This window comes from Capra hircus, chromosome 3 (genome assembly GCF_001704415.2).
Source record: "Capra hircus breed San Clemente chromosome 3, ASM170441v1, whole genome shotgun sequence".
Lineage (NCBI taxonomy): Eukaryota > Metazoa > Chordata > Mammalia > Artiodactyla > Bovidae > Capra > Capra hircus.
This window is the reverse complement of record NC_030810.1, coordinates 83,992,766-84,018,359: the sequence shown is the minus strand read 5'-3', so window position 1 is coordinate 84,018,359 and position 25,594 is coordinate 83,992,766.

Below are 25,594 nucleotides of genomic sequence, written 5' to 3'. Positions count from 1 at the left end.
TTTCTGTTTTCTGATACTTCATCACTTTTGAGAAAGTAAGTGTCAGTGTTGTTGATGCTTTCTTCCCATTCCTACTACAGAAAGAACCAACTTTGCAAATTGAGTTTGTCTGAGCCCCAGTTTCCTTAGTGGGCACTAAATTAAGAATACCAAATATAGGGTAAAATTGGGATGAAATATGTAACTACTTGTAAAGAATTATGCAAATGTTAGAGATTATTATTATTAGTAGTATTAATACAGGGGTTGCAATTTGCTACTATTATTGTTCAGTATTCTTCAGTATCCTCTTCATAGGTCATAGCCTTGTTATGTGAAGTGGCTTGTGAAACTTGATGAAGCTAGGAGCCATGCTGTGCAGGCCCACCCAAGATGGACAGGTCATAGTGAGGAGTTCTAACAAAATGTGGCCCACTGGAGGAGGTAATGGCAACCTACTCCAGTATTCTTACCTGGAGAGCACCATTTTGTTGTTGTTATTTAGTCACTAAGTTATATCTTACTCTTTGCAACCCCAAGGACTGTAGCTCACCAGGCTCCTCTGTCTGTGAGATTTTCCAGGCAAGAATACTGGAGTGGGTTGCCATTTTTTTTCTCTAGGGGATCTTTCCAACCTAGGGATCAAACCCGCATCCCCTGCATTGGTAGGTGAATTCTTTACCACTTAGGCAACAGGGAAGCCTGGAGAACAACCATGGACAATAGGAAGAGGCAAAAAGATATGACAAGGGAAGTTGAGTCCCCCAGGTCAGAAGATGTCTAATATGCTACTGAGAAACAGTGGGAGGCAATTATTAATAGCTCCAGAAAGAATGGAGCAGCTTGACCAAAGCAGAAATAATGCAGGGTGTGGATATTTCTGATAGTGAAATTTAAGTCTGATGCTGTAAAGAATAATATTGCATGGGAACCTGGAATGTTAGGTCCTTGAATCAAGGTATATTGGATGTGGTCAGGCAAGAGATGGCAAGATTGAATATCAAAATCTTAGGAATCAGTGAACTAAAATGGATGGGAATGGGAGAATTTAACTCAGATGACCATTATATCTACTGCTGTGGACAAGAGGAGTAGAGATGGAGATGGAGTAGCCCTCATATCCAACAAAAGAGTCTGGAATGCAATACTTGGGTGCAATCTCAAAATGGACGGAGAAATGTCAGTTCATTTCAAAGGCAAACTGTTCAACATCACAGTAATACAAGTCTGTGCCCCAACCACTGATGCTAAAGAAGTTGAAATCGACCATTTCTATGAAGACCTATAACACTTTCTAGAACTAATGCTACCTCCCCTGCCCCCCCCCCCCACCAAAAGATGTCCTTTTCATCACAGGGGATTGGAATGCAAAAGTAGGAAGTCAAGAGATGCCCAGAATAACAGGTAAGTTTGGCCTTCGAGTCTAAAGTCAAACTAAAGGCTAACAGAATTTTGTCAAGAGAACATGCTGGTCATCGCAAACATCCTTTTCCAACAACCCAAGAGATGACTCTACATATGGACATAACCAGATAGTCAACACTGAAATCAGATTTCTTATGTCCTTTGCAGCCAAAGATGGAGAAACTCTGTACAGTCAGCAAAAACAAGCTGATGGTGGCTCATATGGAGAGCTCATTGCAAAATTCAGGCTTAAATTGAAGAAAGTACAGAAAACCACTAGGCCATTCAGATATAACCTAAATCAAATCCCTCGTGATTATACAGTGGAGGTGACAAATAGATTCAAGGGATTAGGTCAGGTAGACAGAGTGCCTGAAGGTCTATGTACAAAGCTTCATAACATTGTATAAGGAGGCAGTGACCAAAATCACCCCAAACAAAAAGTAATGCAAGAAGGAAAGTAGTTGTCTGAGGAAGCTTTAAAAATAGCTGAGGAAAGAAGAGAAGTGAAAGGTAAGGGAGAAAGGGAAAGATATACTCAGCTGAATGCATTGTTCCAGAGAATAGGAAGGAGAAATAGAGGAAAACAATAGAATGGGAAAGATTAGAAATCTCTTTAAGAAAATGGTGATATCAAGGGAACATTTCAAGCAAGTATGGATGCTATGAAGAACAGAAAATGTAAGGACCTAACAGAAGCAGAAGAGATTAAGAGACTGTGGCAAGAAAATATGGAAAAACTATACAAGAAAGATCTTAAAGACTTAAATAACCACAGTGATGTGTTCACGCACCAAAAGCTGGATGTACCAGAATGTAAAGTCAAGTGTGACTTGGGAAGCATTACTACGAACAAAGCTAGTGGAGGTAATGGAATTCCAGCTGAACTATCTAAAATCCTAAGAAAAGATGCTGTTAAAGTGGTGCACTCATTATGTCAGAAAATTTGGAAAAATCAACAGAGGGCAGAGAAGTGGAAAAGTCTAGTTTTCATTCAAATCCCAAAGAAAGACAATGCCAAAGAATATTCAAACTGCCAAATCACTGTGCTCATTTCTTATGCTAGTAAGATTATGCTCAAAGCCCTTCAAACTAGGCTTTAGCAGTCTGTGAACAAAGAAATTCCAGATGCATAAGCTGGATTTAGAAAAGGCAGAGGAACCAAGATCCAGTTGCCAAAATTTTTTGGATCATGAAGAAAGCAAGGGAGTTGAAAAAAAAAAAAACAAAACACAACACATCTACTTCTGCTTCATTGACCATGTTAAAGTCTTTGACTGCATGTATCATAACAAACTGTGGAAAAGTCTTGAAAAGATGGGAATACCAGACAATCTTACCTGTCTCCTTAGAAACCTGTATGCAGGTCAAGAAGCAACAGTTAGAAATGGAAATAGAACAACTGACTTGTTGAAATTGGAAAAAAAAAAGTATGTAAAGGCTATATATTATCACCCCACTTATTTATATGCAGAGTCAGTTCAGTTCAGTTGCTCAGTCATGTCCAACTCCTTGTGACCCCATGGACTGCAGCATGCCAGCCTTACCTATCCAAAACCAACTCCCGGAGCTTGCCCAAACTCATGTCCATCGAGTCAGTGATGCCATGCAACCATCTCATCCTCTGTCGTCCCCTTCTCCTCCTGCTTTCAATCTTTCCCTGCATCAGGGTCTTTTCCAGTGAGTCAGATCTTCACATCAGGTGGCAAAAGTGTTGGAGTTTCAGCTTCAGCATCAGTCCTTCCAATGAATATTCAGGACTGATTTCTTTTAGGATGGACAGGTTGTATCTCCTTGCATTCCAAGGGACTCAAAAGAGTCTTCACCAGCACCACAGTTCAAAAGCATCAATTCTTTGACAGTCAGTTTTCTTTATAGTCCTAATCTCACATCCATACATGACTACTGGAAAAACCATAACTTTGACTAGATGGATCTTTGTTGACAAAGTAATGTCTCTGCTTTTTAATACGCTGTCTAGGTTGGTCATAGCTTTTCTTCTAAGAAGCAAGCATCTTTTAATACGTGACTACAGTCACCATCTGCAGTGATTTTGGAGTCCCCCAAAATAAAGTCTCTCACTGTTTCCACTGTTTTCCCATCTATTTGCCATGAGTGATGGGAGCAGATGCCATGCTCTTCATTTCTGAATGTTGAGTTTTAAGCCAACTTTTTTACTCTCTTCTTTCACTTTCATCAAGAGGCTCTTTAGTTCTTTGCTTTCTGCTGTAAGAGTGGTGTCATCTGCATATCTAAGGTTATTAATTATTTATCCTGGTAATCTTGATTCCAGCTTGTGCTTCTTCCAGCCCAGCGTTTCTCATGATGTACTCTGCATATAAGTTGAATAAACAGGGTGACAATATACAGCCTTGACATACTCCTATCCCGATTTGGAGCCAGTCTGTTTTTCCATGTCCAGTTCTAACTATTGCTTCTTGAACTGCATACAGATTTCTCAAGAGGCAGGTCAGGTGGTCTGGTATTCCTATCTTTTGAAGAATTTCCCACAGTTTGTTGTGATCCACACAGTCAAAGGCTTTGGCAAAGTCAATAAAGCAGAAGTAGATATTTTTCTGGAACTCTCTTGGTTTTTTGATGATCCGGCAGATGTTGGCAATTTGATATCTGGTTCCTCCGCCTTTTCTAAATCCAGCTTGAACATCTGGAATTTCACGGTTCATGTACTGTTGAAGCCTGGCTTGGAGAATTTTGAGCATTACTTAGCTGAATACAATAGTGCAGTAGTTTGAACATTCTTTGACATTTTCTTTCTTTGGGATTGGAATGAAAACTGACCTTTTCCAGTCCTGTGGCCGCAGCTGAGTTTTCCAAATTTGCTGGCATATTGAGTGGAGGACTTTCACAGCATCATATTTTAGGGTTTGAAATAGCTCAACTGGAATTCCATCACCTCCACTAACTTGGTTAGTAGTGGTGCTTCCTAAGGTCCACTTGACTTCACATTCCAAGATGTCTGGCTCTAGGTTAGTGATCACACCATTGTGGTTATTTGGTCAAGAAGATATTTTTACAATTCTCCTATGTATTCTTACCACTTCTTCTTAATATCTTCTGCTTCTGTTAGGTCCATACCATTTCTGCCCTTTATTGTGCCCAATTTGCATGATGTTCCCTTGGTATCTCTAATTTTCTTGAAGAAATCTCTAGTCTTTCCCATTCTATTGTTTTCCTCTACTTCTTTACATTGATCACTGAGGAAGACTTTTTTTATCTCTCCTTTCTATTCTTTGGACCGCTGCATTCAGATGGGTATATCTTTCTTTTTCTCCTTTGCATTTCAATTCTTTTCTCAGCTATTTGTAAGGCCTCCTCAGACAATCATTTCAACTTTTTGCATTTCTTTTTCTTGGGGATAGTCTTGATCACTGCCTCCTGTACAATGTTACGAACCTTCATCCATAGATCTTCAGGCACTCTGTCTATTAGATCTAATCCCTTGAATCTATTTGTCACTTTCATTGTATAACTGTAAAGGATTTGATTTAGGTCATACCTGAATGATCTAGTGGTTTTTCCTACTTTTTTCAATTTCAGTCTGAATTTGGCAATAAGGAGTTCATGATCTGAGCCACAGTCAGCTCCCAGTCTTGTTTTGCTGACAGTATAGAGCTTCTCCATCTTTGGCTGCAAAGAATATGATCAATCTGATTTTGGTTTTGGCCATCTGGTGATATCCATGTGTAGAGTCTTCTCTTGTGTTGTTGGAAGAGGGTGTTTGCTGTGACCAGTGTGTTCTCTTTGCCAAACTCTATTAGCCTTTGCCTTGGTTCATTTTGACCTCCAAGACCAAATTTGCTTGTTACTCCAGGTGTCTCTTGACTTCCTACTTTTGTATTCCAGTCCCCTATAATGAAAAGGACATCTTTTTTTGGGTGTTAGTTCTAGAAGGTCTTGTAGGTCTTCATAGAACTATTCAACTTCAGCTTCTTCAGCATTATTCATTGGGGCATAGACTTGGATTACTATGATATGGAATGCTTTGCCTTGGAAATGAATAGAGATCATTCTGTTATTTTTGAGATTGTACCTATAAACTGCATTTCACTGTTGTTGACTATAAGGACTACTCCATTTCTTCTAAGTTATTCTTGCCCACAGTAGTAGATATAATGGTCATCTGAGTTAAATTTGCCCATTCCAGTCCATATTAGTTCACTGAATTCTAAAATGTTGATGTTCACACTTGCCATGTCCTGTTTGACCACTTCCAGTTTACCATGATTCATGGGCCTAACATTCCAGGTTCCTATGCAATATTATTCTTTACAGCATAGAACTTTATTTCTATCACCAGTCACATCCACAACTGGGTGTTGTTTTTACTTTGGCTCCGTGTGTTCATTCTTTCTGGAGTTATATCTCCACTTTTGTCTAGTATAATATTGGGTACCTACTGACCTGGGGAGTTCGTCTTTCAATGTCTTATCTTTTTGCCTTTTCATACTGTTCATGGGGTTCTCAAGGCAAGAATACTGAAGTGGTTTGCCATTCCCTTCTCCAGTGGACCACACTTTGTCAGAACTCTCCACCATGACCCGTCTGCCTTGGGTGGCCCTACATGGCATGGCTCATAGTTTCATTTAGTTAGACATGGCTGTGGTCCATGTGATCAGTTGGATTAGTTTTCCATGATTGTGGTTTTCATTCTTTTGGCCCTCTGATGGATAAGGATGAGAGGCTTACGGAAGCTTCCTGATGGTAGAGACTGACTGAGGGGGAAACTGGGTCTTGTTCTGATGGGTGGGGCCATGCTCAGTAAATCTTTAATCCAAGTTTCTGTTGTTGGGTGGGGCTGTATTCCCTCCTTATTATGAGACTAAATTATGGTGGAGCTAATGAAGATAATGTTAACCTCCTTCAGGCACTATCCATTTAGTGCCCCTGACCCTGCTGCAGGCCACTTCAGACCCACACCTCTGCCAGAGATTCTTGGACACACAGGCAAGTCTGGGTCAGTGTCTTATGGGGTCAATGCTCCTTTCTCCTGGGTCCTGATGTGCACAAGATTTTGTTTGTGCTCTTCAAGAGTCTGTTTCCCCAGTCCTGTGTAAGTTCTGGCAGCTCCACGGAGGGGTTAATGGTGGCCTCCTCCAAGAGGGCTTATGCCACACCCAGATCTGCTTCACTCAAAACTCCTACCCCTGAGGCAGGCCATTGCTGACCCATACATCCACAGGAGACACTCAAACATTCAGTTCCAAGGCACTATAAAAAGACTAAGGAATGAGTGGTTCCCCAGTTGTTGGAATGATCTTCCCACACATTAGCATATGAATTTCCCCAGGTCATAAAAAACTAACCGCACATTTCATGGCCACCACACTCACCCTCTGTGATGGCCCACATCCTTGGAGTGTGCTTCTCTTTAAATTCAAATGAATTTACCGGTTACTTATCACTGTGTCTCTCACTGAATTCTTTCTTCAATGAGACATAAATAACCTGAGCTTCGTTAGGTTCTGAAACTAGGCTCCATGGGTTTTGGCTGGGCTCAAGTTCTGGTTGGACATGACTGAGTAACTAAATATAGCAGAGTCCCTTCCATGTGGGTTTGAGTCCCCATCTTAGGTAAACAATTTCAAGGACAACTTTTGGAAATAGAGAGATGATGACCTGCACAAAACTTTGCAAACAGTGGCACAGATGGAGAGAGGAGCTGAAAGGTGGGAAGAAAAAGCAGTGGGGAAAATGTGCTGAGGAACCCCTTTCATAACTTGGTGGAAAAATTGCTAAAGGCCTGACCCTTGCCACAATTTTCATTGGCCTGATCCTTGGCACAAAAGGAGGCTAAGGACAGAAGAACCCTCACCCACTTGGGCAACAGCTACTAAGGCGCAGCAGATAGTGAAGTCTTTGGGACACACTGGGGAGTAGTCCCTGCCAGAGTCCCTCAATTGCAACCACTGCTGCTTGCCTGTTCACGGGGGGATTGAGGAAACAAGAAATAAGACATTGTAAAGGAATTAAGATTTTGTTATTCATATGTCCTTCCAGCCATAGGGGTGAGGACTTCCTACCTTAACCAGAGGTCTTCTGGAATCTGAGACTGAGCTGCATGAGCTTTCTGCTGAGTTTGTTTTTGTTGTCCCTGTTTCCAGCACGTTGGGCTTCTCATTACTTCCACTGTGCTGGGTTTCCACTACTTTGAGCTTTCACAGTATGAGTTTTCTTCTGTGCTTGGCCTCTGCCTGATGGGGGCCAAGCCAAGGTTGCTTCAGCCAGGTTACATCCAGGTCATGGGACAGCAAAGATTTGAAATGGTGGACCAGTGTTACAGCTTGATTACAGGTCAGAGTTTTATTCAAAAAGCAAAGGACAGTATACCCTAGATGTGTGAGGGTGGGCTGACCCCCAAAGGAGAGTATGCAGAGTACATCATACAAAATGCTGGGCTGAATGAATCACCAACTGGAATCAAGATTGCCAGGAGAAATATCAACAACCTCAGATAAGCCGATGATAACACTCTAATGACAGAAAATGAAGAGGTACTCTTGATGAGAGTGAAAGAGAATGAAAAAGCTGTCTTGAAACTCAGCATTCAAAAACTAAGATCATGGCAACTGATCCCATCACTCCTTGGCAAATAGATGTGGAAAAAAGTGGAAACAGTGACAGGTTTTATTTTCTTGGGCTCCAAAATGACTGCAGACAGTGACTGTGGACAGTGACTGCAGCAATGAAATTAAAAGATGCTTGCTCCTTGGAATAAAAGCTGTGACCAACCTAGATAGCATATTTAAATGCAGAGACATCACTCTGCTGACAAAGATCCATATAGTCAATGACACGGTTTTTCCAGTATTCACTGTGAGAGATGGAACATAAAGAAGACTGAGCACTCCAAGGAACTGCTGTTTTTGAATTGTTGCTGGAGAAAACTCTTGACAGTCTGTTAGACTGCAAGGAGATCAAATCAGTCAATCTTAAAGGAAATCAACCCTGAATATTCACTGAAGGAACTGATGTAAAAGCTGAAGCCCCAGCATTTGACAAGCTGATGTGAAGAGCTGATTCACTGGAATAGATACTGATCCTGGGAATGATTGAGGGCAGGAGAAGAGGGCAGCAGAAGATGAGATGGTAAGATGGCATCGCTGACTCAATGGACACAAATATGACCTAACTCCAGGAGATAGTGAAGGACATGGGAGCTTGGGATGCTGTAGTCCATGGGGTCTCAGAGTCAGTCATGACAGTTTCTGAATAAGAACAATGAATTGTTCAGTATAATGTAGTATCCTCTGTTGGACCCTGGAATTGAAAATAGTCGTGAATAAAACTATCAAGTGCTCACATTGCAAACCATGATTCCTCCACAATTTTATTTCATTTATTTTACTTTGGTGTCAGTTCTTGAAGTAAGGTACAGGGTTCAAGCAATGCTGGAAAACATCTTTTAATTGTCTTACATTCTGTAGGATGACTTTGCTGTCTACCCTGATAAGAACGGGCCAATCTTTCTTTTGTGCTTTCACTGTCTTATGGTTCTGCCTATCACAGCACACAGTTCACTTCCAAGATGTTTATTTGCTTATCTCTTTCTTTCACTAGGGCTCTTTTAGGACAGGTCTTGTCTTATCCACCGCTGTATGCTCTATAGCTCTCAGAACATTTTTTTCCCCCCAGCTGTATTAAGTATTCAAAAACATTTACTATATCGAATTTTTAGTGTGTTATTCAGATGCATTTATAATTATGTTTTAAGGCCCTTGGAAAACAACCAGAAATTTAGATGGTAACATCATATTCCAAGAAAAGTGATAATACATTTCAGATGAGTTATTTGATGAGTGATATGGTGACTGCAGCCATGAAATTAAAAGACGTTTACTCCTTGGAATAAAAGTTATGACCAACCTAGATAGCATATTCATAAACAGAGACATTACTTTGCCAACTAAGGTCGGTCTAGTCAAGGCTATGGTTTTTCCAGTGGTCATGTATGGATGTGAGAGTTGGACTGTGAAGAAGGCTGAGCGCTGATGAATTGATGCTTTTGAACTGTGGTGTTGGAGAAGACTCTTGAGAGTCCCTTGGACTGCAAGGAGATCCAACCAGTCCATTCTGAAGGAGATCATCCCTGGGATTTCTTTGGAGGGAATGATGCTAAAGCTGAAACTCCAGTACTTTGGCCACCTCATGCAAAGAGTTGACTCATTGGAAAAGACTCTGATGCTGGGAGGGATTGGGGGCAGGAGGAGAAGGGGACGACCGAGGATGAGATGTCTGGATGGCATCACTGACTCGATGGACGTGAGTCTGAGTGAACTCTGGGAGTTGGTGATGGACAGGGAGGCTTGCCATGCTGCGATTCATGGGGTCTCAAAGAGTCGGACACGACTGAGAAACTGAACTGAACTGAACTGATACCTCTTGTTTATATCATGAAACATAAATGCAAAGTATTTTTTAATGTACAATGAAGTACTGGTGAAAATATGGAATGGAATCTGCTGCTTTTTGTAAAAATAGCAAGCAGTTGATCAAGTCACATTCTGTGCTGTCAACTGTAAGGGACTGTGACTTGCTAAGAAAGTGTTGGGGATGGGCTCAAGTAATGATTATTTTTTTTACTACTTGTCAGACATTCTGTAAGGAGTTCCTTGGTGGATCAGTGGTAAAGAATCTGCCTGCCAATGCAGGAGATGCAGGTTTGATCCCTAGGTCAGGAAGATCCCTAGAGAAGGCAATTGCTACTCACTCTAATATTCTTGCCTAAAAAGTCCCATGGACAGAGGAGCCTGGTGGGCTATAGTCCATGGGGTCACAAAAAATTGAACACAACTTAGTGACTAAACAACAACAACAAGAAGATACCATAAAGCCTTTTGTTTCATGTTCAAATTTTCACACACTTGTGTGAGGCAAGTATTATTGAATCCTATCTTTTACATAACAAAATAGGTAAAGGCATTTCATAACTTGTTCAAGTTCACACAGAGTTAAGACCAATCTGACTTCTTCATCCTAAACAAGGATGTTTTTGCAAAATATCAGTTCTCATAGGTCATGTGTATTTGTCTCCTTAGGCTCTATAACAAAATATCATGGATTGGGTGGCTTAAACAACAGACATTAAATATTTTTCTTACAGTTCTGGAGGCTGGAAGTCCAAGATCAAGGTGCTTGCAAGTTTGGTTCTTGGTGAGGGCTCTCTTCCTGGCTTACCACTGGTCACTTTCTGTGTCCTCATGTGGTAGAGAAACATAAAGTTCTCTGGAGTCTCTTCACATGTGTGTGCTCAGTCATATCCCACTCTTTGCAGCCCATGGGCTGTAACCCACCAGCCTCCTCTATCCATCAGATTATCCTGGCAAGAATATTGAGGTAGGTTTCCATTTCCTTCTCCAGGGGATCTTCCTGACCCAGTGATCAAACTCATGCCTTCCACATTGGCAGGCAGATTCTTCACCACTGAGCCACCTGGGAAGCCAGAGTTTCTTCTGAAAAGGGCATCTAATCCTATCATGAGTGTCCCAACCTCATGATCTCATCTAACTCTAATTACCTACAAAAGGACACATCTCCATATACCATCAAATTAAGGGGGAAGGCTTCAATTTATGAATTTTTAGGGATACAAACATTTAGTCTACAACACTGTGATAATGGATTTAGGGTATTATCTTTTTTTTTGAGATGTATAGACTGAATTTTTATACAGGTATCACTACTTTAAAGGATTTATCATTTAAAAGGGCATCTTCTGTTTTGTAGTCTAAGACAGAACTAATTTAATCAGGAAAACAGTCCATAACATGATAAAATATGAGGGCTTTTGTGAATTGAGTTAAAATAAAAGGAAAGCAAAGTTTATAAATCAGGTTTAAATTTTTTAAAAATTCTTCTAAAACTAAGGGGTATTGCCAACTTGTAGCTGGTTTCATTAGTCAATTTGTATTCATCCTTGTTGATTGTCTTTCTGTCTCTTAGGAGTTCCAGGCACTACTCTACCTGTGAATGCACTCCTTTAATGAAAATTTGTTGATTGTGGTGCTTGACAAGTACAAGCATTGACCACTTTCATGTGTTTTCTACGACTAAATAATTAATTCCCATTGGTAGATTGTGTCCCTGTATGAGATGCAGAATAAAGAAAAATAAAAGAGCTAACATGACTGCTTTGACCCTTGACTAGAGACTCCTCTCCGGAATACTGTTTTCTTCCTTATGCCTAGACCTTTTTTTGCATAAAACTGTGGGCCGGAAATTAAATTCTGAATGCTGGGTTACTATAAAGACACATACTACAGAGGCTTAGAGAGAGAGAGAGAGAGACGGAGAGAGAGAGAGAATGAAAAAAGGAATGACAGAGAAACCCTTCCTCCTGACTTTTTGTACACAATAAAGGAAGGAGAGGCTATACAAAATTCTGTTGCCTGTGCTACCGTACTCCTTGCAAATTTACTTCCATGTCTCAAAATAAGCTTAAAGTGACAAACATATTGGAAGAAAGAATCTCAGATATGTTTTTTATTCCTTCTCTAATGCCCCACAACTGAAAATTTTGTTTACAGTTCTTAAATGTGGCTTTTTTTTTTTTTTTTGCTTCCTTTAACAAGAAATCTTGTTGTCTCTCAAATTAAATTTACTGGCCTTTAGTTATTAGAGTTCCATAGGATCAGGCAAAAATGATTCAAACTCAGAATTAGTTTGGAACGAGTTGATGCAGATTTTGTTCATTTTTTCAACAGTCAAGTCAGTCTGCTGTGTTCACTACTTGGGAAGCAGTTTTACTGAAGCATCGTTTAGGGAAAGAACATTGCCAAATATTTTATAAAATGACTCTTGTCTTAATTAAATCTTACAGCCCAAATTTTCACTCCCTAGCCACATAAACAAGACAATTTGATAATCATTATAGTCTAGTTAAAAATAACAAAATCAAACCCCAGATTGCCATGCACGTGTTTTAAATGGAAGGATTCCAGAAATAACACAAAATAACAAGGTTATCTGATTAAGGATCAACACATTATGAAAGATAAGACACTTGAATAACTGGTTCAAAGTCAAACCATATTTGAGACAGATGAAGTTGTTCCTACAGTGGACTTTAAGTGGCATACATGTTACAATCTGGTTCCAAATATTTGTCCAAATGTTATATTTATCTCAAGCAACTTAACCAAGGGTGGAAAAAAAAAAGATAAAAGAATGAAATTACCTGCTAATTTATTGGCCAAAATACAAGCTCCTCACACACTGTGGTTGTATCATGTGGCTTAATTGTGGGGCTTGTTTGCCCCGGGTTTCATGTCAGGGCTCTTGATTATTCTTTCTTTCTTTCTTCTTTTTTCTTCTTCTTTTCTTTCTTTCTTTCAGTACTCTTAGATGTCTTGGTCTAACTCTCCATCAAGGAAGAGTAGTTCTGCCACACTTTCCTTTGAATTATAGGTCCTGGAATTTAGTTGGTTATTCTGCTTCAGACTATTTGCATTGCCACTGAGCAGTGGTTTGGAAAGTGCTCCACATAGTGGGTTTTATGGAATAGATGGAGTTAACCCAAAAGGATCTAATACTTTTAAATTAATATAAAAATAGAACTCATTATTAAAACAGCAGAACATTAACCAGGATTACTAAGTGCTATCTTTAAAAGAATTACAAAGAGATGAAGGTTTTGAAGAAAACAAGCATATAGCTGCAATTAGATTCCTTTTCATTATCTGTAATTGTTACCTACTTATTCCAAACCCAATTTTATGAGACTCTGATGAAAATGTTTTTTTAAAAACTCATCAATTTTTCTTAATTCAAGGGGCAAAAGAAACCTTTCTGGATCATGGAAATATGCACAAAAATTAGAAGTAGCTTCCCTCAACTTAGATAAGAATTTTGTAACTTACTTTCTTCTTTCATTAAGGCCTCCATGTGCTTCCCCCATACTTTCAATCAGTCATTTAGCTATAGCTTTCTTCAAAAGCAAAGAAGGAAGAAATTTTAGTCATTGCTACATGAAGTTTTCTGATTGTCACCTTCCAGTTTTTATTAAATGATATTAATTGATATCTCTTCTTTACTGCTCTTTTCTCAATGTCAAATTTATGGCAAACCTACAAAGCAAAAAGCTTGCAAGAGAAAAAGAAAATCATGTTTGGATTTTTGGAGGGAAAAGTTCATATTGTTTTAAGTTCTGAAATTTATTAGCTATAAACATCCAAAAGATTATAGAAAACATCATAAGGTATAAATTAAATGCTAATATCAATATAGCTTATTCTCAGTAATTTAGACATAACTCTGTTATTGGATTACAAATCTACCAGTTGTCTAAGCCTTTTAAACCACACATATCATTGCTTCACAGCAAAAGCCAAGGAAATATATTGGAAAGAGAGACTGTTGTCACTGTAGTTAAGGATCAATGAAGAGCAAAATAAGGAACAATCTTATGAAAATGTCAAATTCCTTTCCTGGGTAATTAGTTAAGTTAAGATCTTGAATTCCTAATTATATTCCTTACAAAAATAAACTCAGAAATTTGGAGCTGTTAACAAACCCTTTCTCTCTCTCTCTTTCCCCTCACATGAAAAGTAACAAAAGTAGTGTAGTGGATAATGTAGATTGCCTCTTCAAAAGCTGTCACATCCTTCTCCCCCTTTCCTGGCCAACAGAAGCCTAGTTTTGTTCTAATAGCATAAAGATATCCCCTACTTAATCTCAGGAGAGTCAGATAGGACATTGGGGTAGAAATAAGGAGAAGGCTGGTGAGGTGTATGCCTCAGAAGACAGAGGCAATGCTTTGCTTTTTCTACTGTTGAAGATAGTATGTGGATCCAAGATACTTGAAGCTCCCACAGCCTTCTTCAAACTAAACTAGGAATGCTGAAAATGACTGAAATTTCAGTCTAGGGTCTTGGGACTGTATTTCTGAAACCAAATCTGGAAGTGATTCCCTCAAGGAACCTTGTTATGGAAAAAATAATCCATGATTTATAGAGGTAAATAATATAAAGCAATATAATTTTTTTTTTCAAAATAAGGCCGTGACTCATTCCACTTTTAGTCAAATAATGATAGCACTTAAAAAATAAAACTATTATTCCTAATCATAAAAATTACCAATTATTAAAATGCATATACAAATCTGAACTATTCTACTACCCAAGAATGATTATTACAAATTGATGAGTATTATGCATACATTATTGAAGTAGGAAATGGCAGCCTACTCCAGTATTCTTGCCTGGAAAATTCCATGAACAGAGGAGCCTGGTGGGCTACAGTCTGTGGGGTCACAAAGAATCAGACATGGGTGAGCACACACACACACATATATACATATATACATTCAGTTCAGTTCAGTCGAATGTATATGTGCGTGTGTGTACTCACCCATGTCTGACTTTTTGTGACGCCACAGACTGTAGCCCACCAGGCTCCTCTGTTCATGGAATTTTCTGGGCAAGAATACTGGAATGGGCTGCCATTTCCTACTTCAATAATATATGCATAATACTCATCAATTTGTAATAATCATTTTTGGGTAGTGGAATAGTTCAGATTTGTATATGCATTTTAATAATCAGTAATTTTTTATGATTAGGAATAGCAGTTTTATTTTAAAAATACTATTATTGTTGACTAAAAGTGGACGGGATCATAGCCTTATTTTGAAAAAAATTATATACATATATATCAACATATACATATTAATATTTAATAAAGTTCCATTTAATTTTTTACAAATTTTTACTAGCAAAATGAAGTTAAACTTGAAACTGAAGGAATCAAAAACATTTTAGAGTATGCTTTCACCTAAAAATACATTGGTATTCTTAATGGCTTTCTCAGGTTAGAAAAAAATACCCATTTTTAAATTTAAGAGTTTGGTTTGTCTTTTATTGAAAATTGAATTTAGTGTCAACAGTGCTGTCTGGCATCCACATGCAGCAACAGAGATGCCCTAAGTGGGCTGTTTTGGGCTTACCCATGTTGTGGGTGCTATTTCAAATCCTGAACTGGACATAGAACTGGACATGGAACAACAGACTGGTTTCAAATAGGAAAAGGAGTAGGTCAAGGCTGTATATTGTCACCCTGCTTATTTAACTTCTATGCAGAGTACATCATGAGAAATGCTGGGCTGGAAGAAACACAGCTGGAATCAAGATTGCCAGGAGAAATATCAATAACCTCAGATATGCAGATGGCACCACCCTTATGGCAGAAAGTGAAGAGGAACTAAAGAGCCTCCTGATGAACGTGAAAGAGGAGAGTGAAAAAGTTGGCTTAAAGCTCAATATTCAGGAAACGAAGATCATGGCATCCGGTCCCATCACTTGATGAGAAATAGATGGGGAAACAATGGAAACAGTGTCAGACTTTATTTTGGGGGGCTCCAAAATCACTGCAGATGGTGATTGCAGCCATGAAATTAAAACACACTTACTCCTTGGAAGAAAAGTTATTGCCAGCCTAGATAGCGTATTCAAAAACAGAGACATTACTTTGTCCACTAAGGTCCGTCTAGTCAAGGCTATGGTTTTTCCTGTGGTCATGTATGGATGTGAGAGTTGGACTGTGAAGAAGGCTGAGCCCCGAAGAATTGAAGTGTGGTGTTGGAGAAGACTCTTGAGAGTCCCTTGGACTGCAAGGAGATCCAACCAGTCCATTCTGAAGGAGATCAGCTCTGGGATTTCTTTGGAGGGAATGATGCTAAAGCTGAAACTCCAGTACTTTGGCCACCTCATGTGAAGAGTTGACTCATTGGAAAAGACTCTGTGTTTCTTGGACTTGGGTGATTATTTCCTTCCCCATTTTAGGGAAGTTTTCAACTATTATCTCCTCAAGGATTTTCTCATGATCTTTCTTTCTGTCTTCTTCTTCTGGGACTCCTATAATTCGAATGTTGGAGCGTTTCATATTGTCCTGGAGGTCTCTGAGATTGTCCTCATTTCTTTTAATTCGTTGTTCTTGTTTCCTCTCTGATTCATTTATTTCTACCATTCTATCTTCTATTTCACCAATCCTATCTTCTGCCTCCGTTATTCTACTAATTGTTGCCTCCAGAGTGTTTCTGATCTCATTTATTGCATTATTCATTATATTTTGACTCTTTTTTATTTCTTCTAGGTCCTTGTTAAACCTTTCTTGCATCTTCTCAATCCTTGTCTCTAGGCTATTTATCTGTGATTCCATTTTGATTTCAAGATTTTGGATCATTTTCACTATCAATATTCGGAATTCCTTCTCCGATAGATTCCCTACTTCTTCCACTTTTGTTTGGTTTGGTGGGCAACTCTCCTGTTCCTTTACCTGCTGTGTATTCCTCTGTCTCTTCATCTTGGTTATATTGCTGCGTTTGGGGTGGCCTTTTTATATTCTGGGAATTTGTGGAGTTCTCTTTATTATGGAGTTTCCTCACTTTGGGTGGGGTTCTATCAGTGGCTTGTCAAGGTTTCCTGGTTAGGGAGGCTTGTGTTGGAGTTTTGGTGGGTGGAGCTGGGTTTCTTCTCTCTGGAGTGCAATGGAGTGACACCTTATGACCCAGCAATCCCACTTCTGGGCATACACACCGAGGAAACCAGAATTGAAAGAGACACATGTACCCCAATGTTCATCGCAGCACTGTTTATAATAGCCAGGACATGGAAACAACCTAGATGTCCATCAGCAGATGAATGGATAAGAAAGCTGTGGTACATATACACAATGGAGTATTACTCAGCCATTAAAAAGAATTCATTTGAATCAGTTCTGATGAGATGGATTAAACTGGAGCCAATTATACAGAGTGAAGTAAACCAGAAAGAAAAACACCAATACAGTATACTAACACATATATATGGAATTTAGGAAGATGGCAATGACGACCCTGTATGCAAGACAGGAAAAAAGACACAGATGTGTATACCGGACTTTTGGACTCAGAGGGAGAGGGAGAGGGTGGGATGATTTGGGAGAATGGGAATTCTAACATGTATACTGTCATGTAAGAATTGAATCGCCAGTCCATGTCTGACGTAGGGTGCAGCTTGCTTGGGGCTGGTGCATGGGGATGACCCAGAGAGATGTTGTGGGGAGGGAGGTGGGAGGGGGGTTCATGTTTGGGAACGCATGTAAGAATTAAAGATTTTAAAATTAAAAAAAAATAAAAAATTAAAAAAAAAAAAAAGAAAAGACTCTGATGCTGGGAGAGATTGGGGGCAGGAGGAAAAGGGGACGACAGAGGATGAGATGGCTGGATGGCATCACTGACTTGATGGACATGAGTCTGAGTGAACTCTGGGAGATGGTGACGGACAGGGAGGTCTGGCCTGCTGTGATTCATGGGGTCGCAAAGAGTCGGACACGACTGAGAGACTGAACGGAACTGATGGTGGGGGTACAGTTTTCAAATTTCAGTGATCCTTGCCCATTTTTTTTTCTGTTGATACACATCCTTTATTTCACTTCGTGTAATTTTTTCAGTTTTTTTTTTTCAGAAGATTTTTAAAGGTATTTTAAAAAAATACCCCTCTTTTTGGAGCCTTCCCCTTCATCCCACTCCTCTAGGTCATCACAGAGCACCAAATTGGGCTCCCTGTGCTATGCTTCTGCTTCCCGCTAGTATTACTTCTACACATGGCAGTGTATATCTATCAATACTACTCTCTCTTTGCACAGTATAGGTAGCATTTTTTTTTTCTGTCCCATATGTTGCAAATATTTTTCCTAATTTTTTTTTTTTTTACTTTGGTTAGGGTATAATTTTCTATATAGGTATATTTAATTTCTGGTTGGTGAAATACATCTATCTTATTTCTTAGATGTTCTGGATTTTCCATTTTAGTTAAGAAAGTTTCCCCACCCAAAGTTATATCTACATATCTATTTTTCCCTATGTACTTTGTTTTATATTTAAGCTCTTAATCCATCTGGAATTTATTTTTTTTATCTCTCCAGTGTGAAGCACCAGTTCAACTTTATTTTCTGCCAGATGGATAGCCAATTGTGCCAACATCATTCATTAAATAAACTCTATTTCTGCTGATTAACTTAAAATCACCTTTATCAAATAGTAGATCTCTACATATGTTATGATATATTTCTAGACTATTTTATTTCATTGATTTATGTTTTCTTCCTTTGATGATGCTATTGGATTATGGAGAATTCACAATAATTTTTAATATCAGGTAGGATAAGTCCTTTTTCTTTACACTGTTTCTTTAAAATTTCCTATAATTCAGTCACATGAACTCTAAGATAATTTTATTCATTCCCTACCCACTTAAAAGAAAAACTTTGATTGAGAAGTAAAATCAGTCTGATATTGGGAGAAACTCACACCTTAATGATATAAAGTTTTCCATTCAAGATGATATCTTTTCGTTTTTGTACTTGGTTCTGTGCCTCTTAATAAAAAGGCTTTGTATGATGTTTTTCACATAAATCTTGATTTTTTAAAAAAAATTAATGCCTTAGTATTTAATAGTTTTTGTTACTAATGTGAATGAATTACTTCATCCCATTACAGTTTAAAGCAGTTTTACTAGCATAGAAAAGTTATTGATTTTTGTTTTATATCTTGTAACAATAGCTCTTTTTCTTTTCCATGGGGATGGTCTTGATCCCTGTCTCCTGTACAATGTCACGAACCTCCATCCATAGTTCATCAGGCACTCTATCTATCAGATCTAGTCCCTTAAATCTATTTCTCACTTCCACTGTATAATCATAAGGGATTTGATTTAGCTCATACCTGAATGGTCTAGCGGTTTTCCCTACTTTCTTCAATTTCAGTCTGAATTTGGCAATAAGGAGTTCGGATCTGAGCCACAGTCAGCTCCTGGTCTTGTTTTTGTTGACTGTTAGAGCTTCTCCATCTTTGGCTGCAAAGAATATAATCAATCTGATTTCAGTGTTGACCATCTAGTGATGTCCATGTGTATAGTCTTTTGTGTTGTTGGAAGAGGGTGTTTGCTATGACCAGTGTGTTCTCTTTGCCAAACTCTATTAGCCTTTACCCTGATTTATTCCATATTCCAAGGCCAAATTTGCCTGTTACTCCAGGTGTTTCTTGACTTTCTACTTTTGTATTCCAGTCCCCTATAATGAAAAGGACATCTTTTTTGGGTGTTAGTTCTAAAAGATCTTGTAGGTCTTCATAGAACCGTTCAACTTCAGCTTCTTCAGCGTTACTGGTTGGGGCATTGACTTGGATTACGTGTTGCTATTGAATGCTTTGCCTTGGAAATGAACAGATCATTCTGTCATTTCTGAGACTGCATGCAAGTACTGCATTTTGGACTCTTTTGTTGACCATGATGGCTACTCTATTTCTTCTAAGGGATTCCTGCTTGCAGTAGTAGATACAATGGTCATCTGAGTTAAATTCACCCATTCCAGTCCATTTTAGTTTGTTGATTCCTAGAATGTCGATGTTCACTCTTGCCATCTCTTGTTTGACCACTTCCAATTTGCCTTGATTCATGGACCTGACATTCCAGGTTCCTATGCAATATTGCTCTTTACAGCATCGGACCTTGCTTCTATCACCAGTCACCCCCACAACTGGGTATTGTTTTTTGCTTTGGCTCCATCCCTTCATTCTTTCTGGAGTTATTTCTCCACTGATATCCAGTATCATGTTGGGCACTTACTGACCTGGGGAGTTCCTCTTTCAGTATGCTATCATTTTTCCTTTTCATACTGTTCATGGGGTTCTCAAGGCAAGAATACTGAAGTGGTTTGCCATTCCCTTCTCCAGTGGACCACAAATAGCTGTGAAAAGAAGAGAAGCAAAAAGCAAAGGAGAAAAGGAAAGATACAAGCATGTGAATGAAGACTTCCAAAGCATAACAAAGAGAGATAAGAAAACCTTCCTCAGTGATCAATGCAAAGAAATAGAGGAACACAACAGAATGGGAAAGTCTAGAGTTCTCTTCAAGAAAATTAAAGACACCAAGGGTCATTTCATGCAAAGATAGGCTCGATAAAGGACAGAAAACACAAGGGCCTAACAGAAGCAGAAGAGATTAAGAAGAGGTGGCAAGAAGACACAAGAACTACACAAAAAAGATCTTCACGACCCAGATAATCATGATGATGTGATCACTAATCTAGAGCCAGACATCCTGGAATGTGAAGTCAAGTGGGCCTTAGAAAGCATCAGTACGAACAAAGCTAGTGGAGGTGATGGAATTTCAGTTGAGCTGTTTCAAATCCTGAAAGATGATGCTGTGAAAGTGCTGCACTCAATATGCCAGCAAATTTGGAAAACTCAGCAGTGGCCACAGGACTGGAAAAGGTCAGTTTTCATTCCAATCCCAAAGAAAGGCAATGCCAAAGAATGCTCAAACTACCGCACAATTGCACCATCTCACATGCTAGTAAAGTAATGCTCAAAATTCTCCAAGCCAGGCTTCAGCAATACATGAACCATGAACTTCCAGATGTTCAAGCTGGTTTTAGAAAAGGCAGAGGAACCAGAGATCAAATTGCCAACATCTGCTGGATCATGGAAAAAGCAAGAGAGTTCCAGAAAAACATCTGTTTCTGTTTTATTGACTAGGCCCAAGCCTTTGACTGTGTGGATCACAATAAACTGTGGAAAATTCAGAAAGAGATAGGAATTCCAGACTACCTGACCTGCCTCTTGAGAAACCTATATGCAGGTCAGGAAGCAACAGTTAGAACTGGACATGGAGCAACAGACTGGTTCCAAATAGGAAAAGGAGTATTTCAAGGCTGTATATTGTCACCCTGCTCATTTAACTTATATGCAGAGTACATCATGAGAAATGCTGGACTGGAAGAAGCACAAGCTGGAATCAAGACTGCCGGGAGAAATATCAATAACCTCAGATATGCAGATGACACCACCCTTATGGCAGAAAGTGAAGAGGAACTAAAGAGCCTCTTGATGAAAGTGAAAGAGGAGAGTGAGAAAGTTGGCTTAAAGCTCAACATTCAGAAAATGAAGATCATGGCATCTGGTCCCATCACTTCATGGGATATAAATGGGGAAACAGTGGAAACAGTGTCAGACTTTATTTTTTGGGGCTCCAAAATCACTGCAGATGGTGATTGCAGCCATGAAATTAAAACATGCTTACTCCTGGAAGAAAAGTTATGATCAAACTATATAGCATATTCATAAGCAGAGACATTGCTTTGCCAACAAAGGTCCATCTAATCAAGGCTATGGTTTTTCCTGTGGTCATGTATGGATGTGAGAGTTGGACTGTGAAGAAGGCTGAGCCCCGAAGAATTGATGCTTTTGAACTGTGGTGTTGGAGAAGACTCTTGAGGGTCCCTTGGACTGCAAGCAGATCCAACCAGTCCATTCTGAAGGAGATCAGCTCTGGGATTTCTTTGGAGGGAATGATGCTAAAGCTGAAACTCCAGTACTCTGGCCAACTCATGCGAACAGTTGACTCATTGGAAAAGACTCTGTTGCTGGGAGGGATTGGGGGCAGGAGGAGAAGGGGACGACAGAGGATGAAATGGCTGAATGGCATCACTGACTCAATGGATGTGAATCTGAGTGAACTCTTGGAGTTGGTGATGGACAGGGAACCTGGCGTGCTGCGATTCATGGGGTCGCTAAGAGTCAGACATGACTGAGCAACTGAACTGAACAGAACTGAACAATATCTCTGACACTGGAGTATTTTATGTTTTTACTTTTTGTCTGTTTGTTTTTGAGGGGCTTGGAGTAGAAATTCAGTTCAGTTCAGTTCAGTCGCTCAGTCGTGTCCGACTCCCGGCGACCCCATGAACCACAGCACGCCAGGCCTCCCTGTCCATCATCAGCTCCCAGAGTTCATTCAGACTCACGTCCATTGAGTCCGTGATGCCATCCAGCCATCTCATCCTGGGTTGTCCCCTTTTCCTCCTGCCCCCAATCTCTCCCAGCATCAGAGTCTTTTCCAATGAGTCAACTCTTCACATGAGGTGGCCAAAGTACTGTAGCTTCAGCTTTAGCATCATTGCTTCCAAAGAAATCCCAAGGTTAATCTCCTTCAGAATGGACTGGTTGGATCTCCTTGCAGTCCAAGGGACTCTAAAGACTCTTCTCCAACACCACAGTTCAAAAGCATCAATTCTTCAGCACTCAGCTTTCTTCACAGTCCAACTCTCACATCCATACATGACCACAGGAAGAACGATAGCCTTGACTAGGCGGACCTTAGTCGGCAAATCAATGTCTCTGCTTTTGAATATACTGTCTAGGTTGGTCATAACATTTCTTCAGTTAGGGGAGGGATTAAATGAATTTGTAGGGAAATAAAAAGTTAGTAGAATACTGCAGCAAGTTAATTGAATATTTTTAAAAGAGAAAAATTTCCAAGTCCTTTACCTCCTATTTAAAATTTTATTATAAAGTACTAGGCTTAATGTCACATCACAGTTTCTTCCATAGTGATATCATGTCACCTCAGGACATAGCTGGAATAATTAAAAGGGAACTTGTCTCTTTTTTGATCTTGAGAGCATTATGGGTAGTTCAGTTCAGTTCAGTCGCTCAGCCGTGTCCGACTCTTTGCGACCCCATGAATCACAGCACGCCAGGTTCCCTGTCCATCACCATCTCCCAGAGTTCACTCAGACTCACGTCCATCGAGTCCGTGATGCCATCCAGCCATCTCATCCTCGGTCGTCCCCTTCTCCTCCTGCCCGCAATCCCTCCCAGCATCAGAGTCTTTTCCAATGAGTCAACTCTTCGCATGAGGTGGCCAAAGTACTGGAGTTTCAGCTTCAGCATCGTTCCCTCCAAAGAAATCCCAGGTTTTATCTCCTTCAGAATGGACTGGTTGGATCTGCTTGCAGTCCAAGGGACCCTCAAGAGTCTTCTCCAACACCACAGTTCAAAAGCATCAATTCTTCGGCGCTCAGAATAACTGAAATAATATGAGAGTGAAGTTGGAGTGATAGTGGATGAAATCTTTGAGTCACAAGGTCTTGTTTTTCGGGTTTGAAATTCTATATGGGGGAGAACATTTGCCTATTTGCCATTGGTAAGTTGAAGAGATCTATGCAAAACAAGCCCATGCCAACATGGAACCATGGTCAACCATAGAAAGAATCTGTTCTGTACATGAGGAGCTCTGTTGGGTCTCTTTGTGAACACAGGTTTGAGTACCAGTAAGAGTTCCATAGGACATAGAGGAAACCAGGTATCATATAGCAGAGTCTTTGGTGGTGCAGGATTGGGGAGGGAAGGCGTACCTGAATCAGGTGCCACATGAGGTATCATGGAGACTCAGCGTGGTCTTCAACATTACTGTTGTTGTTTACTAGGTAAGTCTCATCCAACTCTTTGCCACCCCATGGAGTATAGCCCACCAGGCTCCTCTATCTATGGGATTTTCCATGTAAGAATACTAGAGTGAGTTGCCATTTCCTACTCCATCAGCATCACTGATTGTCCAATAAAGTCTTAGTCAGCTTGCTGATCAAACTGAGAAATTATAGGTCACAATTTCATTAGCTAAAGAGAAGTGCCCAACAGGTATAAGAATAAAGCCAGCTAAACACTAGCGGAATCTATGTCAGTTCAGTTCAGTTCAGTTGCTTAGTTGTGTCCAACTCTTTGCAACCCCATGGACTGCAGCATGCCAGCCTTCCCTGTCCACCACCAACTCCCAGAGCTTGCTCAAACTCATGTCTATCGAGTTGGTGATGCCATCCAACCATCTCTTCCTTTGTTGTCTCCTTCTCCTGCTTTTTATCTTTCCCAGCATCAGGGATTTTTTTCCCAATGAGTCAGTTCTTCACATCAGGTGGCCAAAATCTTGGTGCTTCAGCTTCAACATCAATCCTTTCAAGGAATATTCAAGACTGATTTCCTTCTATGTGGTACATGCCAAAAGTCTAGCACAAGGTCAAGTATCCAAGTAACAATTTAAACAGAAGCATAGGAAAGAAGGAAAGAAACAAAGACTGGGTCACATTTAAAAAAGAATGTTTAAATTATTAAATATAAAAGGATTCAAACAAAATTAGATTTTTAAAAAAATTATTGCTATTGTTAAAGAGGCAGCTCACCTGGTGGCTCTGTGATAAAGAATCCACTTGCCAATGCAGGAGATGTGGGTTAGATCTCTGGGTCGAGAAGATCCCCTGGAGGAGAAAATGGCAACCTACTCTAGTGTTCTCACCTGGGAAATCCCATGGACAGAAGAAGTGTTGCAAAAGAGTAAAACATGACTTAGCAACTAAACAATAACAACTGGCAATAAATAAATAAGTAAATGAATAACTGGACTCTTGTCTCAAATATCAAGAAAGGCTTTATTTAAGATTTCCTAAATGGTAACAGAGCTCAAAGGAGTCAGTCAAGGAGAGATCCTATGTCACTACTCATCAGCTGGGGGCTTTTAGGAGATTTCAGAAAAAATGTAAAGAATAGATAACAATATTGATAATGAACACTTATTGAAGTTTACTTTGTGTAAAAGTATAGCATAAAACTTTCCCAGATTAACAGTTAATTATCAGGTGACCCTCTATGTCATGGGCACTTATTATCCTCATTTCACAGGGGAAGAAAATAAGCTCACTAGGGTTAAGTATGTTTGCAACATGACATAGCCTGAAAATTGCTGTGCTGGGTTATGAACCCCAGGATCCTTGTTCCACAGACTACACTCTTACTAATCATTCTATGTGCAATATCACTGATTTTAGTAACTAGTACAACAATTGTCATCACTGTAGTGTTATTTATGATAAAGTAGATGTCATTTACAAGTAATGAAGAATTTTCAGAAACTGATTGTATCAGCGGGTTTCATCAGGACAATGAAGCCAGTGTAAATGTGTACAAGGGTTTTCATATAGAGAATTGGAGTCTTAATCAACCATTGCAGTGCTCACACCAAGGACAAGGAAGCTATCTTAGATTTTCTCTGCTTGTAAGCATTCATGCTTGTGGTTTCAAGAGCTCACCAGGAAATGACTCAACCACCAGAGCTCCTGCTAGAACTAACACACACACACACACACAAAAGTCCCCTTTTCATGATAGGGGATTGGAATACAAAATTAGGAAGCCAAGAGACACCTGGACTAAGAGGCAAGTTTGGCCTTGGAGTACAAAATGAAGGCTAACAGAGTTTTGCTAAGAGAACACACTGGTCATAGTAAATACCTTCTTCCAACAACATAAGAGAGGACTCTACACATGGAACTCACCAGACAGTCAATACCATAATTGAATTGACTATATTCTCCCAAAGAGGGAGAAGCT